General features: G+C 38.2%; 1 pseudogene; it reads left to right on the plus strand.

Moving 5' to 3' along the window:
- Positions 1–940: 940 nt before the first annotated feature.
- On the plus strand, positions 941–1,310 carry LOC137770495 (large ribosomal subunit protein eL31-like; annotated as a pseudogene).
- The last annotated feature ends 12,281 nt before the right edge of the window (positions 1,311–13,591 follow it).

Below are 13,591 nucleotides of genomic sequence, written 5' to 3' on the forward strand. Positions count from 1 at the left end.
GTTTAGTTGCTCAGCGACATGTGGGGTCTTCCCGGACCAGGACTCGAATCTGTGTCCGTGCATTGGCAGGCGGATTCTTAACCACTGTGCCACCAGGGAAGCCTTCATTTCTTTTTTAAAAATACAATTTACTATTCAAAGTACATAAAAATGTACTGTGGGGTTTATAAAAATGCAGAGGTAAAATGAAAGACAATAATAGCACTAAGAATGGGAGAGATCGTTTAAAATATGCTATAATAAGTTTTTTATATTATACTTAAAGAAGTATAATGTTAATTCAAGGAAGACGATGGTAATATAAGGACACGTATTGTAATCCCTATGGCAATCACTAAAATAGCTAAAAACCAATGGATGAGTTAAGATGGAATAAGTTTTTCAAATACTTGGTTAATTTAAAAAGATGGAAATGATGAAAAGAGGAACAAACAACAGACAAGGCAGTGGTGGTCTTAAATTCAAACATATCAATAATTACTTAAACTGTGAGTGGACTAAAACTACAATTAAAAGGTAAAGATTGTCAAACTAGACAAGTAGGAAACACACATTATATGTTGCTTTCAAGAAATGGCCTTCAAGTATAGACACAGCTTAAAAAATAAAAGATTGGGAAAATTATACCATGCAAACAGCTAATCAGAAGAAAATTGTAGGGGCTACATTAATATCACAAGAAGTAGAATTCATGATAAGGAGTATTCCCAGAGATAATGGTAGGCATTTCATAACGATGCAATAAACAATTTATTAAGAAAACATAACAATCTTAAATGTGCATGCATCTAATACAAAGCTTCAAAATAATGCAAAAACTGACAGAGCTAAGGGAGAAAAAGACAAATTCCAATTAAAATTGGAGATTTTAATATTTCTTTTCCAGTAATTGATTAAAACATATATATTAAAGATTGTTTTCCAACCAGAGCCCGGCAGAATGACTCCCACAAAGAAGGGTGGAGAGAAGAAGAAGGGCCGGTCCGCCATCAATGAGGTGGTGACCAGAGAATACACTATCAACATTTACAAGAGCATCCATGGAGTGGGTTTCAAGAAACGTGTCCCTCAGGCACTCAAAGAAATCCTGAAATTTGCCATGAAGGAGATGAGAACTCCAGATGTACGCATTGACACCAAGCTTAGCAAAGCTGTCTGGGCCAAAGGAATAAGGAATGTCCCATCTCATGCCCATGTGCAGAAATCGTAATGAACATGAAGGTTCACCAAACGAGCTCTATACCTTGGTCACCTATATACCTGTCACCACTTTCAAAAATCTACAGACACTTAATGTGGATGAGAACTAACTGTTGATTGTCAAATAAAGTTATAGAACCACAAAAAGTTAAAAATTAATAAATATATAGAAAACTTGAACAACACTATTAGCCAATTTTAACCTTATTGACATTTATAGAACACTACACATAACAACTGTGGAATTCACATATTTTCCAAGTGTATGTGGAATATACATGAGATAGATCAGCTGCTGAGCCATGAAAGGTCTCAATCCATTTTAAAGAACTGAATTCATACAAAGCATATTCTCTAAAAATAATAAAACAAATAAAAATATGATCTTTCACACAACAAGTCAATAACAAAAAGATGTCAGGAAAATCCCTAAACATTTGGAAGCTAACCAACAAAGTTCTAAATAGCTCATGGATCAAAAAAGAAATTCCAAAGGAAATTAGAAAATATTTTGAACTGAATGATAATGGAAGCAAAATACATCAAAACTTTGTGGAATGCAGCTAAAGCAATGCTTAAAGGGAAATACCTAGAAAAGACAAAAGAAAGATTTAAAAGCACTGATCTAAACTTTCATCTTAAGAAGCTAGTAAAAGAAGAGGAAATTAAAGCAAAAGGAACAAAACAATAAAATAGAAGCAAAGTAGAAATCAGTGAAATAAAAAATAGACAAATGATAGAAAATCAACAAAACTGAGAATAGGTCTCTTGATAGGATTAATAAAATACAGGCCTCTATCTAGATTTATCAATAAAAAAGAGAGAAAATACAAATTACAAATTTCATTCATGAAAGAAAGAGAGTACATCATTCCAGATTCCACAGACATTTTTAAAAATAGTAAAAACAGTTGTGAACAACTGCATGCCAATAAATTTGACAAATTAGTTAAATGAACAAATTCCTTGAAAGACACAATTTACTAAAATTAAATAAGAAATTTGAAATTAAAAACAGAATACCGTTTATACTAGGACAAAGAAATGAAATAGACATGAATCTAACAAAATATTATAAGATTCTATGTACAGATAACTATAGAGCATTGATGAAAGAAATCAAAGAAGATATAAATAAATGGAAATATATCCTACGTTCATGGATTGGAAGACATAATATTGTTAAAATTCAATTCTTACCAAATTAACTATAATTCAACATAATCCCGACCAAATCTCTGTAAATTATTTTGTGGATACTGACAAACTGGTTCTAAAGTTTGTATGGAAAGGCAAAAGACCTAGAATAACCAACATAATATTGAAAAAGAAAAATAAAACTGGAGGACTGACACTACCTGATATCAAGTCTTATTATAAGAGACAGCAATCAAGATAGCATTCTATTCTCAAAATAATAGACACATAGATCAGTACAACAGAATAGAGAGCCTAGAACCAGGCTGCCATAAATATAGTCAGGTGATCTTTGACAAATGAGCAAAGGCAATTGTTTGGAGAACAGATAATCTCAACAAATGGTGCTACAAAAATTAGATGTCCATATGTAAAAACTGTAAAATTAGACAGACTTCACATGTTCCACAAAATAGAATTACTCAACTTAGATCATAGATCTAACTTTAAAATGCAAAGCTATAAAACTTCTAGAAGATGGAAAAATATATGTGACCTTATTTTTATATACAACATCAAAAGCACAATCCATGAAAGAAAAAAAGTGGTAAGTAAATTTTATTAAAATTCAAAACTGTCACTCCAAGAAAGACACTACTTAGATAATGAAAGGACAAAACTTTGAAAAAATATTGTGACAAATATTTGCAAACACATATCTGATAAGAACTCATAGCCAAAATAATTAAAGAACTCCTAAATCTCAACAATAAGAGAACAAACAATACAATTAAAAAAGGGCAAAAGATCTGAACAGAAACCTCACCAAAGAAGATATACGGCTGGTAAATAAAGTATGTGAAAAACAGTTCAACATCATTTGTAATTAGGAATTGCAACTTAAAACAACAATGAGATACAGCTACACATCTATTAAAACAACTAAAATCAAAAAAAAAACATTAATTGCTGGTAAGGATGTAGAGCAACAGGAACTCACATTCATTGCTGGTAAGAATTCAAAATAGCTACTTTGGAAAACAGCTTGGCAGTTTCTTTCAAAGTTAAACATAATCTAACCATGAATTCCAGCAATCACACTCTTAGTTATTTACCTAATTGATTTGAAAATTTATAGCCACACAAAAACCAGCATGTGAATGTTTGTAGCGGTGTTATTCATACTTTACAAAAATTGGAAACAACCAAGATGTCCTTCAATAGGGAATGGGTAAGCAAGCTAGTATATCCATGTAACGGACTACTATTTAACAATAAAAAAGAATAAGTTATCGAGCTATGCAAAGGCATAGATGAATCTGAAATGCTTATTGCTAAGTGAAAGGAAATAGCCTGAAAAGGCTATATGTTATATGATTCCATTTCTAGGACATTCTGGAAAAGACAAAACTACAGAGACAGTAAATAGATCAGTGGTTGCCAAGTTTCCTGGAGGGGAGGCGGGTAAGAGAGGATTGAATACATAAAATACAGGGAATTTTTAGGCTGGTAAAACTACTCCATATGATATTGCAATGACAGATACATGACTCTATGAACTTGTTAAAATGCATAGAGCTTTATAGTATAAAGAGTGAGTCTTAATATATGAAAATATTAAAAAAATCATTTAGGTTGTCAGAGGATACCAGGATGGAATACCAAATGTGACAAAATAATCTGTGTTAAAAATGTATGAAACAACCTCAGCAAAAGGGATGGGGAGAAAATGCTGACCTAAGTCACTTTGGAAAAGAGTAGTGTCTTTAAGACACAAAAGGCAAAAGAACTGTACATCAGCACTGTACTCTAGTAGACAAGGTTGTTTCTCATGAGGATATGGGTTAACAATCCTGAAAGTACTATACATGTGTACTGGATTGGACAGTTAAGTAAATGATTGACAGATGGTGGGAGCCAGGTTTCTCCCTTTTAGAGTGGGAGGTTATGGACAAACGAGGGAAGAAGAATAGATTGATCCATGTATCAGTCAATTAGAGTTGGTGACATCATTAGGAACTCATGTTTAGTTTAAAATGGATATAGATGTTTACATTAAAAATATTTGCAGATGCGTGTATATACATAAGTATATATACACATATATATTGCCTTGCTCTGTCAGCTGAGAGGTCCTAGAAGCAACAACATTGAGCACTCAGTAGGAATGGGTACCCTTCCTGTCCCCCAACTGCCACCACTTCACCTATCCACTTAATCCTTCAAGACACACAACAGACTGAGTGCCCAGCCCTTTGATCTCTAAGTACCCTGTGCACCTCATTTTCTCCCTTCCCATGTTCTGAGATGATCTGCTAACAGTATTCTTTTTTTCACCCACTCAACATGAAGTTGCTCACTGTCTGGGAACTATGTCTCACTGTCTTGCATCATCTCTGTAGACAGTTGCTAACATTATATTATGGTAGGAGAGGTTGTATTCAATTCCTAATTCTTATGTACCTTTCAAGATTCTCACTCTAAGTCTGAGCAGTTAACCAAGTTTCTCTTCTCTAGACCACGTGGATTTGCTTTTCTTCTTATGAATTTAATAAAAATCAAAGGAAGTAATGCCAACAAACTGCCACTTAAGGAAGAAGAGATGTATTGTCTTTAACCATAAAAACACTTCTTCCAACAAGAATACCATGCATCATCAAAGCTTAGGTCCCAGTATTGGCAGATTCAGAGCCACGCCAAGCTCCTGCTGCTTCCTGCTTTTGCTATACAATCACTGAAAGCCCAAGACCCATCTGGTAGAGCACAGCCAAACTGGGATTTCAAGGTGCTTTGCTGAGATGGGGAGGGGAGCAAACTCACCCTTGATCTTAATTCTTTGAATTAAGCAACGATTTCTTTGAATTAACCAGTTTTTTGGTTTCAGAAGAATCAAAAGGCTGCCATTCCAAAGACACCTGGACCCTTATTTATTAATCTGCATGGACCTGTGATAAACTGTTCCTCCAATTCTTAGAAAGCAAGAGGGGAATGGAAGTTAGGAAGTTATTTCCAATTAACACAAAACATAGAAGAATCCAGAAGAGTAATACTTCTCTGCTCTTGTTCTTTTGCCAAAACACCACCCCTACATCTCTGAGCTGAGAATAACAGCCATTTTCCTGCTTACAGAAGTTGGCAGACTAACATCCTAGGCAATTAGAAGGACAGGTATGAAGTGTATGTATATGTGTATCAAGCATTTGAAATCACCCTCAGAGACAACTATGAACATAGATGGGACCCTGTCTAAATATATGTTCAATGCACAAATAAACAAATGAATTAATTTTATTGATTAAGCTTAACAAGGAGGAGCCTGGCCAGACAGGAGTGAGGAATGCATTTTAGGGCAGAATGAGAAAAAAACTTTAGAGAGGAAAAAATATATTGATTGACTTAAGAGAGGCTGGATGTTAAGTAGATGAAGTGAATTTTGGCAAGAAAAGTATACACAGATTCTGTGAAACTAGATGAACAGAGCATCAGGCTACAGTATTTCTTCCAAAAGAATTGTAAGGCCTTTAGAGTATGAAGGTGGCCCTAAAATACAGAATGATTTAGCTACAGGGAGAAGCATATGAACAAATCAAGCTTTGATACAGTGAAATGAAATTTTCATAGAATCTGACATATTACGATCCAAAAGTGTTCTGAGAGAACAAACAAATACCTTCTTTCATGGATCAAAGGTTATCACTCTTGGTTGCACATTAGAATCCCCTAAGTCTTTTTTTTTAAGTGTCTTACACAAACTCTGCCCACAATATTTGTATTTAATTGTTCTGGATTGGTGCCCAGGCAACAGTAATTTTTAAAGTGCCCCCCAGGTAATTCTTATTTGCAATCAGGGTGGAGGAATGCTAATCTACACACTGCAGATGTGAAGGATATGTCTTTCCCAGGAGTACAGCACCAACGAGAGATAGACCACAGCCAGATCTTTCCCTGACTCATTTTAATTTCAGTCTTTTACTTTATAGTTTGTAGCTTCATGTTTCCATTGTGAGCACACAGGTATTAGGTTGCTGGGCTGCCATTTGCAGTCTAGCCTGGGACCCCACAAACATTAAGGATGGCCCAAACCTCAGTCACGTTCTAGAGGGAACTGCACACCTCCTTGCACCTCAGAAGAGCCATTTGCAGTCAAAGTCATTTTCAGCAGCAGAGAGGGAGAGATCTGAAGTGAATCTGGAGATAGAATATCAGGCAATTCGACCCAGGTCTGGACCTTCCCAACCTCATCCAAGGCCTTTTCTGAGGCTATTTTCTCTGGGCTTCCTAGAATGACAAGCTCCAGCCACTTCCAGAGAGGGAAACAGATTCAAAGAGTCTTAGCCAATCCAGGGCAACAGACAGTCTGGGCCACCCCATGTGCCCCTGTCCCCTGCCAGCCATCTCTGGCTAGGACTCAGAATCCCCAAATAGTCCTCTTCATCTCCATTGGCTAGGTTGGTGTGTGCCATTTTTCTGGGCCTTAATTTTCTTGCCTGTGAAAGGGGAGAGTCCTGCCACCTTTCCAAGGCACTCAAGGATGGAGATGTTTTCCTGGGTCCATTTTTGCAGCCTAACCAAGAACCTCTCTGTGTGGAGGCAGACAAATGGGCTCGAGAGTGGTTCTGACCCTCTGTGCACAGAGGTCGTAGATCACATGACCATGGGATCCATGAGTCCTGAACATGCCATGTGATCACTTCGGTCCTCACTGGAGCACTAAAGCTGCACATCTGATGTGCTGTAATAGGGAAGAACAAATCTGACTCCATAATGGGTCTGTTTCTTTTACTTTAATATTTGCATTTTATTGGTTTGCTACAAGTTAAGAATGTTGCCTATAGCCTGAAATATACAGGATAGCCCATTCTCAAGGCTCTGACCTTTAAAGGTATAAGATTTTTCCATTCATATAGAGATAAAACATTGCAAAACAAAGAATAACTGTCTCGTTGGAGGTTTACAGGAACATCGTGACCTGACCTAGGTGGAAAGCTGCAAGTATAAAGGATTCCAACACCAAGAAATTTGCAGCAACCAATCACATCCCTTCCCCTTTTTAGTGTAAAAGAATCCTGAATTCGAACTGAGGTAAGATGGTTCTTTGGGACACTAGTCCACCATCTTCTCCGTCTGCTGGCTTTCCGAATAAAGTTGCTATTCCTTGCCCCCAACAACTCATCTCTCAATTTATTGACCTTCATGCTGCAAGCAGTATGAACTTGAACTTGGTAACTGTGTGAGGGGCCTGGCTCACAGAAAGGCTGAATTTGGGGCAGAGACTTCCTTTTTGCTGTGACCCCACTACTCTCTCATCTTGCTGTTCTCTCTCACCCTCAACAGTCCTAATTGCCCTTGGCCACACTTTTAAGTTTGTTTTCAGTACAGGGGTGGCAACTATACTCTTTTCCTTAGCCACCGATGGTTCTACTCCCGAGACAATAGGAAGTATGAGAGGAAGTGTGCTGACAAGGCTCCGGGAAGTGAGCACAAAACTTCCCATCCCCTAGTCCTCCCTCTTCCATGGCTTCCCAAAACCCCACCCAAAAGAGCTTGAATATTCATCTAATTGTATGTTAGATTGTCATCAAATGAGAATGTGTTTTAAAACCCTGGATATTTATACATGTTTATTTCATTTGAGTTTTTTTTCAAAGTAAATTTCCTCTTTCTGAAAATATTCATAGGTTTAATTTGAAAAATATTCAACTTTCAAGAGATTTCTTGAGGATCTTTACATTTTTTTTAAGTTCAATTTCAGAGTACAAAAGAAAACCATCTGATGACAACTAAATCCACTGAGAAAAACAAACAGATATCTCATTGAAGTGTAAAGAGAAGGTAATTTAAACCACATTTCATAGATAATAGATACCATAAATCCTTGTCTGACCCATTCACAAATAATTTTTCAGATGACAAACAGCTGACTTTTATATGTAAAATTCCCAAATCCCTATTTTATTCTTATAGTTCACATAGATTGAGCAAGGGTGACTGCCTGATAATGCCATGGAATTTCCCTTAATTTTTGTGCACTTTCATTTCTAGTCCTGTTGTTGAAAGAAGCCAGGCAAAGCTCTTTGGCTCTGGAGCAGATTAAGAGAAGATTTTCTCTCTATTTTTCTTCCATTACATTTCCCTTTGCCCTACCTTGGTCAATGAATGGGAAGTTATCTTTAGAATATCTTATTTGAGGTTCCATAACCTAGTTGCAGTTTACATCATTAACAAGTCTGCCTGCAAAAACAATTCATATATGAGGTCCAGTTTATATTCAGAAAATGCTGGACTAGGGCAGAGCGATTTTAATGAGAAAAATGGATCTCACTACCACCTATTCACCCATGTTGACTTATAGCAGTCATGACAATGACTGAAATGCTCGAATTTCCTAAGCCAGCTTATACATAAACCAAGCCTTAATTATTGTCATTGTCAGCACTCTGTCTCTCTCTCATTCTCTCTGTGTATAATTTACTTGCTGCATTTTGCCACAAACTGGCTTAAGAGAAAAATTTACTGGGTTGACACACTTCATGTGGAAGGATCCAGCATTCAGCAAACTTAATTAAGATATAAAGACCAAGACTGAACGCTAAACCAGTTAAGCTATAGCCATTGAGTTCTGGAATCCGGGAAATCTCTCTTAGGTATTTAAGCACTTTAGTTTCATGAGAAGAGTTTGAAGGCAAAATGCGGTGTATATTTCCATTTAGTCACTCTGCGGTGAGCTTGATCACTTTAATGTGGCCGACTAAGGGTCACTCGGAGTGAGAAATGAGATGTACTCAAACAACATAAGCTTAAATATATATCCAACCACAAAGTTTCCCCAGATCTCAAGGGACAGTTTTCTCCCCTTTGTGGCTATGTTGGCTTTTGAGTTATGGTTATAAAGCATCTATTTTAAACAGTAAATAAGTGATAATGGTAAACAGCTGCAGGGCACAGCCTAGAAAAATGATTGACGGCACAGCTGTCAGCTCTGCTTTCTATCACTGTGCCGCTCTGAAACCCACTGTGCCTGTTTAAATGGGGCACATTAGCAGTTTTACGGTGACTGATAGGATTGCCACACAGTAATTCAGAACCCGTGGCATGTCTGTGTGGGGAGAGATCAGATTTCAACAGACAAAAGTTATTAGGAAGGCAGTGATAGCCTGGGCATTCCTTTACAGAGCAAAACTCTCATATCTGAAATTTATCAATAGAAATGCATAGCTAAATAAAAACTCCACTTTATCCCCATTCAAACCTGAGTCTTGAGGTCTACTAATAAGAAAGCATATCTGATGTCCTCCGAGGAAATATCAGAATGACTATGATCTATCTTTACCCTATTGAAAAGCACAGAAAAAGAATTGTGGATGTGGTGTGAAGTGCTAGCTTTATTATTTTAATTTTAGGAGAATGAGTTGCTAAAAGTTTGTTTCTAGATGTGAACTTACTGAGTCACCTCATATCAGGTTAATTTTTTGTTTGGGAAAGTCACTGAATCTTTTAATTATATTGATGCAATGTAACTTTCACCCAATAATGTGAGATAAGTCAGTAATTGGACTTTTTTAGCTTGTGATGGAAGCTTGAGACTCTTAGTAAGCAAATGAGGTATTGTAGTGTCTCTTTCTTCACCCTTGGGATATGATGAAAAAGGGGTAGAAATATTTGTGTAAGACTCATGGACTCTTAGGGCCAAATTTATCTTGGAGGAGATTTGCTCTGGTTTCAGTGCATCTATTACTGAAACACCCCCTGTCCTAGCCTCACTGGTAATAATGTACCACTGTCCTATCCTGATTAGAGCAAATTATTTTTGGTGTTCCCTGGCTATTGAGATAGAGTAGTGGTTGGCAAACTGTGCTCAGGGTCTGTCTATCAGTTTTTATAAATAAAGCTTTATTGGAAACAGCTATACCCATTCACTTATGCACTGTTTACAGTGGCTTTTGCACTATAGTGTCAGAGATGAGAGTGGTTGCCATAAATATCGTAAGGTACCACATGCCTAAAGTATTTGCTATCTGGTTCTTTAAGAAAAAGTTTGCTGTGTTCTGTGAGAAAAAATGATTGCACTGTATTAATAATTGCATACCTATAATTAGAAGATGCATTGATTGATTATATTAGGAGACCTCATCTGGGACAGAGCTGCAAGTACTATTCTTAATCAACAAACCATCTTCAGCAGAAACCAAATTAGTTAGTTAGGTGGGTATGTAATAGAATTATCATCTCTGTACTTTTTAGGATTTTATGATGGCCTTCAACTCTAATTTACCCCAGAGGTAGTGTATTGGTTTGCTATTTGGGCAGGGAGAGGGAGTTGTAAGGATTTCCTTTCTGCTCTTTCTACCGTATAGCCACTGCTCCAGGACAAAAGGCCATTATAGGAATTCTGCCAACAGACATGTGTATTACAGATATAACTGGGTACATAACCACCAAGTGTGTTTGAGGTCTCAACAAGTGTACGACAGAGAAGAACTAGGACAGAAGCTCTCCTTATTTTCCACCTCCCCCTAAGCCCTATTTTGACCATGGTTTGTCCCCAGGAATCAGTGTTGGCTTTGTCCAGTGTCCAATAACCCCCAAAGTGTTAGGGTATTTTCATTTACACAATCCATTTGCCCCAATAAATATCTGCTGGTGCCTTCACTGAAGTCTCGGAAGAAGCATCACGCTACAAACTCTAGCAGGTTCTTCCCTTAGAGCAGCTGTCCCCCCTTTACTTTGCAATCTCTATGTCTGTGCACAGACTCAAGTCTGAAAACTGGATAAGGGGCTTACATTAATCAAGGTTTTGTTTTTTCTTTTTCTGTATTTTCTGATGTTTTGAGATCTTAAAATATTTGGCTGGCCTGGAGAGACTGCCCTTTCCAGGGATACCCAGGTTGTTAGAAATAGCAAAGGGCTCAGCCTGGAGTAGTCTTTCATATGCAAAACAGCTAATCCCAGTGAGTCTATACCCCTTCCTAGCCCTTTAAATCTCACAAACCAAACCAAGATTTCTTCTGCCCTAAATCACCCCAACCAACACAGGGCAGGTTACCAGACAACTAGAGACCACCCCTACAGTCCAGAGCCATTGAATAATGATGACATTATTCAAACTGTTTACCCTGCCTGCCTTGCCCTTCCCACAGAAACCCCAATAAAGGCCACGGTCTGGGCCTCCCCCTTACCCCAGCTTCTGCCTCCTGATCAATAGCCTATAATAAACCATAATGGAAAAGAATATATATATATATATATATATATATATATATATATATATATATATATATATATATATATATATATATATATATATATCTCTGAATCACTTTGCAGTACCCCAAAAACTAATACAACATTGTAAATCAACTATACTTCAATTTTAAAAATTTTAAAAAGGAAAAAAAGAAAAACAGCCTCATGCTTCCCCCATGGCTTTGCGTGGCATCCCCTTCTATCAGGAAATGTTATGGGATGAAGATCTCTCAATGGTGCTGACTTCTCTGTGCCATCACACAGTCAGCTTTTTAAATTAAGACCCAGGCACAGAACAAGGCTATGCCTCATTCTGGTAGCTCAATTCAAACCTCCTTTCTCCAGGTTTACTGTTTTATCAGTACTACAAATCAAATTCTATTTCAGTGGGCTACCCATCCATTTCTATCCTACTGGCCCAGGATCAATTAACTACCATCAAATATTCTTGTGGATCAGAAAATTCTAGTTCCAATGCCATGTCTGTTGTCTAGTGCAGTACCTACATGACCACCTTCTGGTTTCCACATTCAAAACAGAGGATTCATTTACACTTCTACATCTTGTTCTAAATCTTCAGCCTATGGAGAACAGACAGTAAAGGACTTGATAAAAGTGTTGATGCTTCCTTTACCAATGTATTTATCAATGGGACATAATTAGCATTTGCAGATTAAACATGATAAACCCACTCCAACATCCTCATCTTGCAAGAGTTGGGATTTCTTCCTCTACATAGTACCCATGGAATTTTGGCATCTCAACTTCATTTAACATGGCTACCACTTAATCAGAATCCAGACACTAAAACAAGCAACCAATTGGAACTAGTCCCCACCACTTGAGCTAGCACATTAAATCAAGAATACTTGCTCAGAGCTCCCATATTAATAGATTTAACTTTATTTAATATTATATTCTTTCTTCCTTTATCTAACTACCTAAAAATGCACTCCTGCATTTTCAGACTTTGGAAGATCTATAACTTGGCAAAGTCTTTCAGTGCTTTTCCCAGATATTACATGATTCACAATTGTTTCAAAACTGTTTTACAACTATGTGTCATTAGTTGCAAGAGTCTAGGCCTTAATATTTAGCTGGATTTTCACAATCTTCAGCCCCAACCAGAGCATATAAAAAATTCCAGACTCTTCCATTTCCTGTAAAGTAAGTTGCTTTCAATCATTCCTGGTACCAGTTCAGGTATCATTCAGGATTCTCATATGAAAGAAACAGTATCAACTCTGACTGATATAGGTAGAAAAGAAAATTATTAAAAGATATTACGGACGAGGCAAGATGGTGGAAGAGTAAGACGCAGCGATCACCTTCCTTCCCACAGATACAGTAGAAATACATATACACGTGGAACTGCTCCTACAGAACACCCACTGAACACTGGCAGAAGACGTCAGACCTCCCAAAAGGCAAGAAAATCCCCATGTACTTGGTTAGGGCAAAAGAAAAAAAGAAATAACAGAGACAAAAGAATAGGGACGGGACCTGCACCAGTGGGAGGGAGCTGTGAAGGAGGAAAGGTTTCCACACACTAGGAGGACCCTTCGCGGGCAGAGACTGCGGGTGGTGGAGGGGGGGAGCTTCGGAGCCACGGAGGAGAGCGCAGCCACAGGGGTGCGGAGGGCAAAGCGGAGAGATTCCCGCATGGAGGCTCGGCGCTGAGCAGCACTCACCAGCCCGAGAGGCTTGTCTGCTCCCCCGCCGGGGCGGGCGGGGCTGGGAGCTGAAGCTCCGGCTTCGGTGCTAGCCGGGAGGGAGTCCGGAAAAAAGTCTGCAGCTGCCGAAGAGGCAAGAGACTTTTTCTTGCCTCTGTGTTTCAGGGCGCGCAAGGAGAGGGGATTCAGAGCACCGCCTAAATGAACTCCAGAGATGGGCGCGAGCCGCGGCTATCAGTGCGGATCCCACAGCAACAGGGGCGCAGAGGGAAAAACGGAGAGATTCCCACACAGAGGCTCGGCGCCGAGCAGCGCTCACCAGCCCGAGAGGCTTGTCT

Source organism: Eschrichtius robustus, chromosome 10, assembly GCF_028021215.1.
Source record: "Eschrichtius robustus isolate mEscRob2 chromosome 10, mEscRob2.pri, whole genome shotgun sequence".
Classification (NCBI taxonomy): domain Eukaryota; kingdom Metazoa; phylum Chordata; class Mammalia; order Artiodactyla; family Eschrichtiidae; genus Eschrichtius; species Eschrichtius robustus.